We start from the raw sequence: 15,286 nt of genomic DNA, 5'->3' as shown, positions 1-15,286 counted from the left end.
CCAGCTGGGTTTTACTTAACCAGCCTGACTCTGGCATAACATCACATGACAGATAAAGGAGGAAATGGAAATATTTTACGTTAAAATATGTTCTTTCACGAAGTCAGGAGAGCGAGACCATCCTGGCTAACACGGTGAAACCCCGTCTCTACTAAAAATACAAAAATTAGCCGGGCGTGGTTGCACGTGCCTGTAATCCCAGCTACTCGGGAGGCTGAGGCAGGAGAATCTCTTGAACCCAGGTGGCAGAGGTTACAGTGAGCCGAGATCGCGCCACTGCACTCCAGCCTGGCAGCAGAGTGAGACTCTGTCTCAAAAAAAAAAAGAAAAAAAGTTCTTTGCCATATTTTGACATGGCTCTGCAATGCCATCTTGTGTGTGTGTAGGGAAGGGGTGGGAAGGGTGCGAATGTGCATCTATAAAGAATCTCTGTTAACTAGATCTTTCCCCTTCCAGGCCCTCCCAATCCTGAAGACATTAGCTGAGAGTCTAGCACCTTTTAAAGGTCTGATCATCAATTGTCTCTCTGGGCGGCCACCTATGAGACTTCATCTGTGTGATAAGAACCTTTGTCTCCTTAGCCCCTTATCTTAACTCAGACATTCCTTTCTGTTTATTTCAGGTCTTTAGATAATAACTCCTTCAACCAATTGCCAATCACACTTTAACTCCACCTGAGACCCACTTCCTCCAACCCCCTCAAATTGTCCCACCTTTCCAGATGGAACCAATGTATACCTTACGTGTATCAACTGATGTTTCATGTCGCCCTAAAACTAAGCTGAACCCCAACCACCTTGGGCACATATTCTCAAGACCTCCTGAGACCATGCCTCAGGCCATGGTCACTCATATTTGGTTCAGAATAATATTTTCAAGTATTTTACAGAGTTTGGCATTCTTCATCAATAGCCAACTCCAGGTAGACAGTGTCACCATAGAATTGAACTGTAAGACAATCTGGTTGGTGTCTTGGTGTCTGCCAAGAATTGGACACTTGGTTGTTGTGGAACTCCGCATTCCCTATTTGATGATTTGATGTTGGAATTTGTTGGTGTATGTAGAAGAAACATAGTGTTTCTTTTTACCTAGTGTATCAGTCAAGGTTCTCCAGAATGTGTGTTTATAAATACGAATATATTTATATGTGCAAAGAGAGAGACGGACATTGAAATAAATATTGACTGATTTTTGTTTTGTTTTGTTTTAGAGGCAGGGTCTTGCTCTGTTGCCCAGGCTTGCGTGCAGTGGTGCAGTGTTAGCTCACTGTAACCTCAAATTCCTGGGCTCAAGGGATTCATTCTCCTACCGCAGCCTCCCAAGTAGCTGGGACTAAAGGCACGTGCCACCGTGCCTAGCTAATTTTTAAATTTTTCTGTAGAAACGGGGTCTTGCTATGTTGCCTAGGCTGGTCTCAAACACCCAAGTTCTAGTGATCCACCTAGGCTTCCCAAAGGACAGGGGTTACAGGAGTAGGCTACTGAGACTGGCCTGACTGACTGATTTCTAGAAAGAAATTGGCGAGTAAGCCATTTAGGGATGCCAGTTAGGGATGGCAAGTTAGAAATCTGTAGGGCAGGCTAGAAACTCGCAGATGTTGATGCTGCAGTCATGACACACAACTTCTTCCTTGGGAGTCCTCCGCTGTTGCTCTAAAGGCCTTTCATTACCGGCGGCGAATCTATATGGGTCTGCAGCAACCTCAGTTCTTGCCTCCTCAGAAGAAAGAATTTGACTGAGGGGCGTAAGGCGGAAGAAGAGACTGAGGCAAGTTTTAGAGCAGGAGTGAAAGTTTATTAAAAAGCTTTAGAGCGGGAACAAAAGGAAGGAAAGTGCACTTGGAAGTGGCCCAATATCACTTGGAGTGGAGCATGTGCAATGTGTTTACTGGAGTTGTACATACGCTTGCCTGAGGCATTCTTCCCTTACCGCAGAATGTCCCTAGAAATTCATCCTCTGCCATTTTGCCTCGTAATGCGCATGCTTGAGGTTATTCGCCCACCCCTTGAGAACTTACTAGGAAGCTGCTGACCACCAGTTTCAGGTGTTTCCTATCTATAGGGAGCCTATCTTTCCCTGGTGCTGGCTGTGACCTATTATTTTAGTGAGGCAGTGTGACAACTGCCTGTCCACCACCTGATGGCTGCCTACCTTTCCCGATGCGGTGTGGAGGGCCCAGTCCTGCCCTGTTTGTGTCTGACTAGCTGCCGTCTCTGACACTCTGATGAGGCCCACCCACATTGTGGAGGATAATCTTCTTCTCTTAAAGCAATTGGTGGTAGATCTTAGTCCCTTCTACAGAATACCTTCACAGCAACACCTAGATTAGCATTCTATTAAGTAACTGAGTGCTATAGACTCTCCACATTAACATATAAAACTAACCATCATACCTAGTGTGCTCTCAGCCAGTGTAAAAGACACCGTGTGCTAAGGATTATATCAATAGATTTTAGTCTATAGATGCTGATGTCATCAAACATCCAAATGAATGTTTGTGCTTCAAGTTCTCAAAAACATTTCTATTTTTAGTGACAGGAGAGCATGTATGGTGATGGGGAGTTCTGTGGATGTTTATCCTGCTTGTCTGAGGAGGCTGTCCTCCCCCATTTTGAGTAGTTAAATGTGAAAGTTATGATTTGAGCCTGTTTCCTTCATGCTTATGTTTAGTGAAAAGATCTGTATGTTGGCTAAATTCCAAAAATTTCATAAAGAACCTGATTATTTAGAATTCAGGCCAAATACACAGTTGTTACTGTAGAGAGGAAAGCAAACATTGCTTTCTGATTTATTCAGAGTGCTGTGAAGGAGAGAATGGAGAATTCGTGTAGCAAAATTACGGCTTAATAAATTCAATGACTGCTAAGCTGATACACTTAGTACATACCCTTGAGAATGAAAACTAATGGTTTGCTGAAATATATCTCTAGTGTATTCTGTAGCAATTCACTTCTTCTGTTAACCTGTATAATTGCTTCTTACATAAGTAAAGATGTCACCTCTACTTAAAATGAAAATCTCTTCTATGGGCTATGGAATTGCTCATTTTGAAATAGTGCTGTTAGAAAGCAAACAGTGAAATAGAGCTGAATCAGCTAGAACTGTCACTTGATGTCTCTATGTAACTTACCATCTGTTTTAAAGATTTTGTAAATACTGGCATCCATATAATGTGGTCCATAATATTCTAAATTCTGAACATTATTATGTGACATTTCTTTTTTTTGAGACATAGTCTTACTCTGTCGCCCAGGCTCTAGTGCAGTGGCACGATCTCAGCAACTTAAACCTCTTGGATTCAAGCCATTCTCCTGTCTCAGCCTCCCAAGTAGCTGGTACTACACGCACATGTCACCATGCCCAGCTAATTTTTTGTTGTTGTTGTTTAGTAGAGACGGGGTTTTGCCATGTTGGCCAGGCTGGTCTTGAGCTCCTGATGGCCAGGCTGGTCTTGAGCTCCTGATCTCAAGTGATACGCCCTCCTCAGCCTCCCAAAGTGCTGCGATTACAGGTATGAGCCACCATGCCCGACCTATTATATAGCATTTAAACCCAAGAGAAGTAGATAGTTATCGTTGATGCCACATTTAACTGTGTACTTTATGATGTTTTCAAACTGTTAAAATGTGTTGACTTTAAGTGGTATAAAGAACCCTTTGCTTTAAGGGTGGTTACTAGGCCTCTAAGTGCACCTCCCTCTAACTTGGATCAGGTCAGCTTGGCAATGCTGACACCAGTGCTGACTGAAATCGGAGGCATCATGGATAGAACTCTAAGCATTCTGCTCATGTGAGGTGGTTTTTGGTTTTGTTTTAAAATCCAGTTATATTGATTTAAAGAGTTCAATTATTTTGGTTGAAATTATGCTGTTCTTAAATACATATATATTTAATGAATTGATAGTCTACTTGATCTGAGCCTAAGAGAAACAATCTCACCTGTCCCTGTAGCTGACTAATAAAATAGCAGAATTTTTTATTAACCTTTTTTTTTTTTTTTTTTTGAGACAGGGTCTTGCTTTGCTGCCCAGGCTGGAGTGCAGTGACACCATCATAGCTCACTAGAGCCTTGATCTTCTGGGCTCAAGTAATCCTCCCACCTCAGCCTCCTGAGTAACTGAGACTACAGGCATATGTCATCATGCTTGGCTAATTTTAAAATTTTTTGTAGAGATGAGGTCTCCCTGTATTGCCCAGGCTGGGCTCAAGCAGTCCTCCTGCCTCAGCCTCCCAAATTGTTGGGATTATAAGTGTGAGACTTGCTTTTTTTTTAAATACCTTTTTTTTTTTGGCTGGGTGTGGTGGCTCACACCTGTAATCCCAGCACTTTGGGAGGCTGAGGCAGGCGGATCGCTTGAGGTGAGGAGTTTGAGACCAGCCTGGACAACATGGCAAAACCCCATCTCTACTGAAAATAAAAAATTTAGCCCGGTGTGGTGGCGGGCGCCTGTAATCCCAACTACTCGGGAGGCTGAGGCAGGAGAATTGCTTGAACCCGAGAGGTGGAGGTTGCAGTGAGCCGAGGTCTCATCACTGCACTCCAGCTGGGGCAACAGAACGAGACTTGTCTCAAAACAAACAAACAAACAAACACTTTTTTTTTCTTTTAAAAAAGGTGCTTTCTCAAGAGTTTTAATTGAACTTTGGGAATGTAAGTACTTTCTATAAATAAAAATGACATCTATGGTTTTGTTTTATCTTGTTTAATGTGTGCCATGGACTCACTATCATTTTCAAAACTGGGGGATCATGTTATTATATCTTGGGGGACATAATTGTATATGTCTTGGAAACATCTAGAATACCTAGTACAAAACTTTTGGGAAGCTTTTAATGACTATTAAGTGATACCGACCCAGCCTTCAGTAAGCTTGTAATGTAATTTAAAAAATTTCTTGGTTTATTACAGATTTGTTTCAGCATAGATGCTGAGGGACATTGTCCCCTTGAGTTTATTCACTTGATGCATTTAACATCATGGTTCACTGATTTTCCTGCAAACAAAACCACATTCTGTTTTCTTATTTTACTTTTGGAATTTGAGTTGTTTGCAGTTTTCTGTGGTTATAAACAATTGCATGTCTCTGGGCGACACGTCTCTCAGTGAACATAAATTTAAGAGTGAAATTGCTGGATGGTAGGATATGCCGTACCATCTGTCTACCTAACATCTTGACTGTCTTTCAAAGTGATTGTACCAATGCACGTTCCCACCAGAGCATCTGAATGTTTCCATTGCCCCACATCTTTGCCACATCCTTGACATTGTTTGACTTTTTAAATTTAGTCAAGCTAGTAGTGTTGAAAGGTGATTTTCATTTATATTTTCCTAATTACTAAGGAAGGAAACTGAACATCATTTTTTGTATTGAAGGACTTTTTGTATTTTCTAACTTTTATATATTTTTCTCTTGGAGTGTTTATCTTATACATTTATAAGAGTTATTCACTCTGGATACTTATATTTTGTTGATGATGTTATTTTTAATTTGTGGCTTGTCTTTTTATTTTCTTCACGGTATCCTTTAATGAACAGAAGTTTTTTATTTTAACATGGAACAAGGCCGGCTGCAGTGGCTGAATGGACATGGTGGCTCACTCCTGTAATCCCTGCTCTTCAGGAGGCTGAGGCGAGTGAACAGGAGTTAGAGAACAGCCTGGGCAACATGGCAAAACTTCATCTTTACAAAAAATACAAAAATTAGGTTTGATAGCTCACACCTGTAGTTTCAGTTACTTGGGAAGCTGAGGTGGAAAGATTGCTTGAGCCTGGGAGGCGGAGGTTGCAGTGAGCCAAGATCACACTACTGCACTCCAGCCTGGGCAACAGAGGGAGACCGTCTCAAAAAAAAATTTTTTTTGCATTTTATTTTTTACATGCAAGTCTTTAGTTAAGTTGGGATTTATTTTATATAGAGAGTAGAACAGGAATCCAGTTTAATTTCCCTCCACATGCTGAACACATTTACAAGTACCATTATTAAAAATTCATCCTTTCTCCATTAACCTGGAAGTCTTACTGTGTTATAATTAATAGTTGGTATGGCAGATCCTCTCATTACTGTTGTCTTCATGTGTAGTATCTTGATCTTTCTTGGGCTTTTTGATTTTTCATGTGAACTTCACATATAGTCAGCTTGTCAAGTTTTTTTCTTTTTCTTTACTTTTTGTTACTAGTATTGGCACCATTGATTGGAATTTGTCGAGTTTTTAAAATGTCTCGTTGGATGTAATGGTTCACGCCTGTAATCCCAGCACTTTGGGAGGCTGACGCTGGCAGATCGCTTGAGCTCAGGAGTTCGGCACCAGTCTGGGCAACGTGGCAAGACACTGTGTATTAGTCCGTTTTCGTACTGCTGATAAAGACATACCTAGGACTGGGAATAAAAAGAGGTTTAATTGGACTTGCAGTTCTACATGGCTGGGGAGGCCTCAGAATCATGGCAGGAGGCAAAAAGCACTTCTTACATGATGGCAGCAAGAGAAAACGTGGAAGAAGCAAAAGTGGCAACTCCTGATAAACTCATCAGATCTCTTGAGACTTATTCACTATCATGATAATAGCATGGGAAAGACCAGCCCCCATGATTCAATTACCTTCCCCTGGGTGCCTCCCTCAACACGTGGAATTCTGGGAGATACAATTCAAGTTGAGATTTTGGTGGGGACACAGTCAAACCATATCACCCCATCCCTACAAAAAACTAGAAATATTACCCGGTTGTGGTGGCACGTGCCTGTAGTCCCAGCTACTTGGGAGGCTGTGGTGGGAGGATCACTTGAGCCCAGGAGGTTGATGCTGCAGTAGTGAGCTGTGATTGCACCACTGCACTTCAGCCTGGGCAACAGAGTGAGACCCTGCCTCAAACAAAAACAAAAACCCTCCTAATAAAATCCTATGGATGTAGATATCTGTGTAGATGTATAACACATATGCATTACTATTCCCTAGCACTGCCCATTGACAGTGCCTGGAAATATCCCCCAATCACAATGAACATATCTGGCACCCGAATCTTGATTTTTTTTTTTTTTTTTGAGACGGAGTCTCGCTCTGTCACCCAGGCTGGAGTGCAATGGTGTAATCGCGGCTCACTGCAAGCTCCACCTCCTGGGTTCATGTCATTTTCCTGCCTCAGCCTCCTGAGTAGCTGGGACTACAGGTGCCCGCCACCACACCCGGATACTTTTTGTATTTTTAGTAGAGATGGGGTTTCACCATGTTGGCCAGGATGGTCTCGATCTCTTGACCTTGTGATCTGCCCGCCTCGGCCTTCCAAAGTGTTGGGATCACAGGCGGGAGCCACCGCAGCCGGCCTGAATCTTGATTTCTAAATTCTCTAATAAAAGGAACCAGTACTCCTTGAAGAAATGAGACCAAAACATGTGGTTTCAGAAAATGAGGAAATGATTGCCAGATACAGCATCTCACGCTTGTAATCCCAGCTACTTGGGAGGCTAAGGCTGGAAAATTGTTTTAGGCTAGGAGTTTGAGACCAGCCTGGGCAACATAGCAAAACCCTACCTCTAAACAAATAAATTAAAAAAAAAAAAAAGTAGCCAGACATGGTGTCACACAGCTGTAGTCCTAGCTACTCAGGAGACTGAGGCAGGATTATTGCTTGAGGCCAGGAGTTTGAGTGAGTTATGATCATACCACTGCACTCCAGCCTGGGTGACAGAGCGAGACCTAGTCTCTTATGGAAAAAAAAGATTGATTGATTGATTGATTGACTGATTGTAGTAGTGATTAATTATAGTAAACAATAATAGTAATGGATTATAACCTACTGAATAAATTAATGAATAACATAAATGTAAGAATGAATAAATGATTAGCTGGGTGTGGTAGCAGCACACACCTATAGTCTTAGCGGCTGAGGACGGGAGGATTGCTTGAGCCCAGGAGATTGAGGCTGCAGTGAACTGTGGTTGCACCACTGCACTCAAGTCTGGGTGACAGAGCAAGACCTTGTCTCAAAAAAATTAAAAAACATATTTTTTTTTAAAAATAATGAAATGCGTTAATTGAAAGCTTGATGAGGTACCAGATATTTACATAGTTTCAGATTACCTCCCTATGAAATACTTACTAATTACAAAGGGAGAAAGAATAAATTACAGTGGTGGAAGCCTGGCAGATACCACCTTAATCAGTTCATCAAAGTGAACATCATTGGTAAGAATACAAATCAAAATTGTTTGTCACTGATAGGATGCCATGAGAATACAGTATTCCTTTCTGTGATATTCTTGCTAGTGTTTTTGCTTATTTAATTTTAAATAAATGTTATTTTGAAGTATGATATACACACAGAGCACAGATTATAAGTGGATAGGTCAATGAATTTCAAAAATTGGACTCATCTATGAAACCAGTCCCGAGATCAAGAAAATGAAGTGTCACTCTAGAAGCTCCTGATGGGACTCCTGTGAGTTATAGCAGTGATTAGTTTTGCCTGGTGTTGAACTTTCTGTAAATGGAATTAGGTAGTATATACTTTTGTATATGGCTTTTTTCTTTCAGCATTATATTCATGATAATTCATGTTACAGGTAGCAATATTTCATTACTTTCATTGTTACAGTATTCTGTTATATGGAATTCCTCAATTATTTTTCTTTCTTTACTATTACTTATTTTATATTTTGTATAAATATCTATACTATTACTTATTTTACTATTACTTATTTATATATTCTGTCACCCAGGCTGGAGTGCAGTGGTGTGATCTCAGCTCAGTGCAGCCTCCATCTCCCAGGCTCAGGTGATCCTCCCACCTCAGCCCCCCCGAGTAGCTGGGACTACAGGAATGCATCACCATGTTTTGCTACTTTTTAAATTTTTTTGTATGGACGGGGTTTCGCTGTGTTGCCCAGTCTGGTCTCGAACTCCTGGACTCATGCAGTCTGCCTGCCTCAGCCTCCCAAAGTGCTGGGATTACAGGTGTGAGCCACTGTGCCCAGCCTATCTTTTCTTTCTGCTGTGGATGTACACTGCAGTTGTTTTCAGTTTTGGGCTATTAGGAATTGCACTGCTATGAACATCCTTGTTTATGTTGTAGGGAAGAAAGATTTCTTTTTCTTTCCAATGGCTAGATACATGGCTGACATCCTATCACAAAAGACAGATTAACAAAAGAGAAGCATACGAATTTATTAGTATAAGTTTTATGTGACACAGGAGTCTTCAGGAATTAAGACCCAAAGAAAAAGTGACACTTCTGTATTTTTATACTAAATTTGATGATGAGTGGACAGTTGTGCAGAAGTATGATTGGGCAAAGGGAGTATGAGGCAGTGGTAATAAACTAGGCCTATTTGTTCAGCTGCTCCATGCCCCTGTGTCTTCAGAGATAAGGGCATTCCTTTCCTGTAGGTATAGGGAGGGTATCTTTGGAATGAAGGTCTTATAACCTACTTCAGAGGAAGGCTAGAGAATTCTTTTATGGCCTACTTCATAGAAGGACAGGAGAAGGTTGCTTCTGTGGTTTTCTCAAATGCTAAGATGCCGTATTTTGAAGTAGCATGTGCTGAACCCCATTAGTGTCTTTTGCTACAAATACGTGTTCATTTATGCTGGATGTCTACCTAGGTGTGAAATTGGTAAATTACAGCATATTCCTGTGTCCAACTTCAATAGATGCTGCGAGTTTTCCAAAGGAGCTGTATCAGTTAACACTGCTACCCAAGGTGTAAGAGAGTCCCATTTACTCTGCATTCTTAGTGACATGGTTTTAATTTCAGCCATTCCAATGGGTATGTAGTGGTACCACATTGTGGTTTATTTATCATGATGAATGGGGTCAGTCATCTTTCATCTGACTGTTAACCCTTTATTTGGTTGTCATCTTTTGTGTGGTATCACGATTCACCTTTTTAAGTCTGTCATCTGGGATCATTTTCCTGCTGTGCAAAAGTCATATAATTTAGTGTGTGTTTATTGATGGTAAAATCTTGGTTTTGTTTGCCTGAAAATGTTTATTGTTCTAGAAGAAATTATCTCTAGCTATATAATTCTGGGTTGATAGTTCTTTCTCTTAGTTTATTGAAAATAATAGTTCTCTCTCTTGTGGCTTCCATTGTTGCTTTTGAGAAATCAGCCATCATCTTAATTGGTGTACATTTGTAGGTGATTTTCTTTTCTCTGCTGCTTTTAAGACTGCTTTTTTTTTAGTGGTCGGTAGTTTTACTTTTATGTCTCTTGGTATTGATTTTTCACTTGCTTCTTATTTGCTGGCCTTTCTGGATTCAAGGATTGGTGTCATTTATACCAGAGACTCTCTCCATTATCTTCTTCTAGTACAGTATGAGTATCCCTGATCTGAAATGCTTGGAACCGGAAGTGTTTTGGATTTTAGGTTTTTTCAGATTTTGGAATATTTGTAGTATACTTTCTAGTTGGGCATCCATATCTGAAAATGTGAAAATCTGAGCTCCAGTGAGCATTTCCTTTGAGCATCATGGCAGCACTCAGAAAGTTTCAAGTTTTGAACCGTTTCGGATTTCAGATTTTCCGATTTGGAATGCTCAAGTTGCACTCTTTTTAGGCAGATTTTAGGTCTATTCACTCTATCATCTAAGCTTTTTAATCTCTCTCTCTTTTCTTTCTTTTTTTTTTGAGATGGAGTCTCCCTTTGTTGCCCAGGCTGGAGTGCAGTGACACAATCTCGGCTCACTGCAACCTCTGCCTCTCAGGTTCAAGCGATTCTCCTGCCTCAGCCTCCCGAGTAGTTGGGATTACAGGCTCTGCCACCATGCCCAGCTAATTTTTGTATTTTTAGTTGGGACGAGATTTCACCACATTGGCCAGGCTAGGTGATCCACTTGCCTTGGCCTCCCAAAGTGCTGCAATTACAGGTGTGAGCCATTGCACCAGGCCTTAATCTCTCTTTTAAGGTTTGCATTTTTTTTATTTGTGAAACATTCTGGGTAATTTTTCAAGGTCAGTCTTTCAGTTCACTGATTCACTGTTCATCTGTGTCCATTCTATAATTTATCCACCTAATGAATTTTTTAAAAGTTTAGTTATCACATTTTAAATTTCTCTGCGGTTTGGTTCTCTTTCCATTCTGTTTGGTTATTTACAGTCTCTTATTTGCTCATATTTTCAAACTTCTCATTTATACATATATGCACATATGGGTTTTTTTTAGATATCACACTTGGTCAGCTTTAATATTTGGCATAGAGAGAAAAAGGCCTGAAACTAGATTTTAGATGAAGGTTATGACTCAGAATCTCTTGTCTATCCATATTTTCCTTTTTTTGCTTTTTATTTTGACATAATCTCGGAATTTTTAAAAAAAGTTAGATATGTCAAACAGCTTCCATCTACCCTTCGCCCATGTTTCCCAAATCTTACTATCTTATAAAACTATAGTAAAATTATCTAAATCAGGTAATTAACCTTGATAGAAAACTATTAACTAATCTCTACACTGTATTTGTTTTCTGTCAGCTGTTCCAATAATGTATTTTGTTTGGACTGTGGTCCAATCCAGGATCAAACATTGCATTTAATTATGTTTCCTTATTTCCTTTTATCTGTGGTGTTTGTCAAATGGTGATTTTTCTGCTTCCATTATCCTCTTTGCATGTATTCATTAAAATTTTCCTATAAGAAAGAGTTTGGCCTTCTCTTCCATGTACTTACACATCCAGTTATTTATTTTTTATCACTATGGACTTGTGGATGTTTGTTTTATCCTATGGGTTATAATCCTTTAAATTGTTCAAGATGTGGCCTCTTCAGTTTGGTTCCACTTTCCTTTTAAGAAGTCTCCAGCTTTTTTGAGCACTTCCTTACATTTTGGCACCAGAGGATATTTCAGGCTCACCTAGTATTTTCCCTGTCCCAGTTTTGCAGCCAGACATCTCTCCAAGTAGTCCTGGTTCTTTCTATTGAAGGATGGTGTTTAGAAACCACCGTCTGGGTGCTAATTGTGCTATTAAGATGTAATTATCCTTAGGCTCTCTAAGAGAACAGAGCTAGGAAATGAATATATGTATGCATACACATATCTACATTTATCTGTTCTTGTCTGTCTATTGAAACACATGTTAAAAACCATGATTTTATAGTGATACTGCTGATTCAAATCTAATACCGTGGAATTCATTCTAGCCTTTCTCCTTTCTGTATTTGTTTTGTCTCTAGCTTCAGTGTCTATTATAGTCAAGATACTGGTTTCCACAGTGGTTAGTTCTTCTGCATTTCCTTCAGGGTAGTCATGTGGTTATGTTATGTATTCCTAATGCAGTTTAGTTGTTACTGTTGATGTTTCACTTTCATTAACCCTTATATACTGGTTAATGTTAAGTGTTTGCTTTTTTAATTTTGTCAAACATTACCATGATTCTAAATGTCAAAACTATGTAAAAAGATATATTTTGAGACATGCCACTTCCCCCTCTATGCCTTGTATTCCATTCTCATTCCCCAATTCCCACTCTAATGGTTCCATAATGCTTATAAGATAAAATTCAAACTTCATTGTGGTTGACAAGTCCCTTCATCATCTGTTTTATTTATTTGTTTATTTTTAAATAGAGATGAGGTCTCACTATGTTGCCGAGGCTGGTCTCAAACTCCTAGGCTCAAGTATCGTCCTGCCTTGGCCTTCCAAAGTGCTGGGATTATAAGCATGTTCAACCACACCTGGCCACATCTCAGTTTTAGCTTATCCTTGTACATCACATTCTGGTTTTCTCAGATTTCTCATTATACCTCGGATATGACTGACTCATTCATGTCTCCATGCATGCATTCTCTTTCTCTGCCTGGAATGATACTTCTCTTCTCCTAACCTCACCTATCTGTAATCATTCAAAACTTATTTCCATTCTTACTTCTATGGGAAGACTTCCTTTCCTTATTTTCTTTTCACTTGCCTTTTACTCTCCCTACATTTAATAATCTTGCTCTGTCACCCAGTCTGGAGTGAAGTGGCATGATCATGGCTCACTGCAGCTCAACCTCCCGGGCTCAAGTGATCCTCTCTCAGCCTCCTGAGTAGCTGGGACTACAGGCTCACATCACCACTCCTGGCTAATTTTTGTATTTTTTCTAGAGATGGGGTTTCGCCATGTAGCCCAGCTGACTTTTTTTTTTTTTTTTTTTTGATATGGTGTCTCACTCCGTCACCCAGGCTGGAGTGCAGTGGTGCGATCTTGGCTCACTGCAAGCGCTACCTCCTGGGTTCACGCCATTCTCCTGCCTCAGCCTCTTGAGTAGCTGGGACTACAGGTGCCTGCCACCACGCCCGGCTAATTTTTTTGTATTTTTAGTAGAGACGGGGTTTCACCGTGTCAGCCAGTATGGTCTCGATCTCCTGACCTCATGATTTGCCTGCCTCGGTCTGCCAAAGTGCTGGGATTACAGGCATGAGCCACTGCGCCCGGCCTATAGTGACTAGATTTCAATTATTTTCACCTTCTTTTCTTTATTTCTTCTCTCTTCATTTCACTAATGACATAAGCCCATACAATAGAACGTAAATCCTTATAATGTGAAAACATGTAGGCTTAGAAAGTCAAGACTGTATCATTGGCACATTTGCTACTTCACTTGAAAAGTTGAAACTTCCTGCCTATTTAATCTGTTAGTTTGGAAGAAATTGTTGTACCAGAAATAAATCCCTTTTTTAAGAGCTTTAGTAAGCTTTTAAATTGTCATTATTTTTAATGTCCAAAAGGCAAGTTCAGTGGCCTTCCAAATTGTGTTTCTAAGCTGTTTGTTACTTTTTAAATTGTGTATTGCTTACTTAGCAGATTGTGTTAAAATGTAGGGCCTCATTTCTACCAGTCTCTTCACCCATCTGTTACTTTCCTTCCTCCCTCTGTATTGCGTTTACCTCCTGCCACTCCTGTGTATGCTATCTAATCATAGCTTGTTCTCAAGTCCTGCATGAAACTTGGAAGAGGAGTTTAGTTGCAATGCAGACATCACACTGTAGATGTGAAGGGAGAGCTTCAGGAACTTGCTTTGTGAGGGCACAAGGCTTGCATTGCGTCAGTGTTTGAATCCGGGTATAGCACGCTATGAGAAAGCATCCACTTAATAATGTGTCCCGTATTCTTTATTTATAATAATTACTGAAATATTTTACTTTTTTTATTCAGATTGAAGACAAGTACATTATAAATTTATACCTTAATAAATTTTTCCAAATTGAACATAGTTGTGAAACTACCACTCAAATCAGGGAATCTAATATTATTAGCCCACCAAATTTCCCCCCTTTTCCTTCTCCCAGTCTCTATTTTCCCCGACATCCTACACTCAGTGGAAACTATTATTCTGACTTACATAGTCTTACCTATTACTGAACTTTATAAAACAGAATCATACAGTATATTCTTTCATGTGTCTGGCTTCTTTGTCTCAACGTTATGTTTGTGAGATTTATTAGTGTTCTAGTATTAGTTATGGTTCATTTATATTCATTGCTGTGTAGCAGGCAAAACTAAGGCTGGTGGACTGGCTGTTTTTGTAAATAAAGTTTTATTGGAACACAGCCAAGCCCATATTGTCTATGGCTGCTTTTGTACTCCAAAGGCAGGTTTGAGCAGATGTGATAGGGACAGAGACTTTATGGCCTGCAAAGCCTGAAATATTTACTATTTGGCCCTTTACAGGTTAAAAAAAAAAAAAAAAAAAAAAAAAAAAAAAAAAAAAAAAAAAAGTCCTGATTCCTGTGCTATAGTATTCCATTGTATGAATATTCCACAATTTGTTACTAGGTTTCGGCTATTACGACTAACAGTTAAGGGAAAATTATTGTGTGGGATCTATGTGTGGACATTCCCAGGAGGCATTTACCTAGGCATGGAATTGCTGGGTTGCAGGGTATATTTATATTCTGCTTTATTGGATACTGCCAAACAGCTTTACAGTTTATATTCCCATCAGCATTGTGTGAGAGTTGAATTGCTGCACATCCTAAGGCTTGGTGTTGTCAGATTTTAACATTTCAATCATTTTCATCATTATGTAATTTTATTTCATTGTAGTTTTAATTTGTATTTCCATGGTGATGCATGAAGTTGAACACCTTTTAATATGCTTATTAGCCATTTTTATATTCTGTTTGGGTGGCTTGTCTTTTTCTTCTTTGTTTTCTCCCCCCAGAGACAGAGTCTTGCTCTGGCTGGGATGTGGTGATGCAATTAGAGCTCACTGCACCCTCGGACTCCTGGGGTCAAGTGATCCACCTGCTTAAGCCTCCCAAATAGCTGGGACTATAGGTGCGCGCCACCGTGCCGGCTAATTATTTATTTTTATT

The 15,286-nt window shown here is 40.0% G+C and overlaps 1 protein-coding gene across 14 annotated transcripts in view; it reads left to right on the top strand.

The window, feature by feature from the left end:
* Positions 1–15,286, top strand: part of SIPA1L1 (signal induced proliferation associated 1 like 1) — a 408,737-nt gene that overhangs the window by 185,809 nt on the left and 207,642 nt on the right. Inside the window, exon 1 of one of the 14 annotated variants that reach the window (XM_050797321.1) lies at positions 400–3,511. The exons of the other annotated variants lie outside the window; for them this stretch is intronic. The gene's annotated coding sequence lies outside the window, so the exon portion shown is untranslated. Of the gene's footprint in view, positions 1–399; positions 3,512–15,286 lie in introns of those variants that run through there. 14 annotated transcript variants of the gene reach the window in all.

Source organism: Macaca thibetana, chromosome 7 (assembly GCF_024542745.1).
Source record: "Macaca thibetana thibetana isolate TM-01 chromosome 7, ASM2454274v1, whole genome shotgun sequence".
Classification (NCBI taxonomy): domain Eukaryota; kingdom Metazoa; phylum Chordata; class Mammalia; order Primates; family Cercopithecidae; genus Macaca; species Macaca thibetana.
The sequence above is the reverse complement of the archived record's forward strand: the minus strand, read 5'-3'. Positions and strand labels throughout refer to the sequence as shown.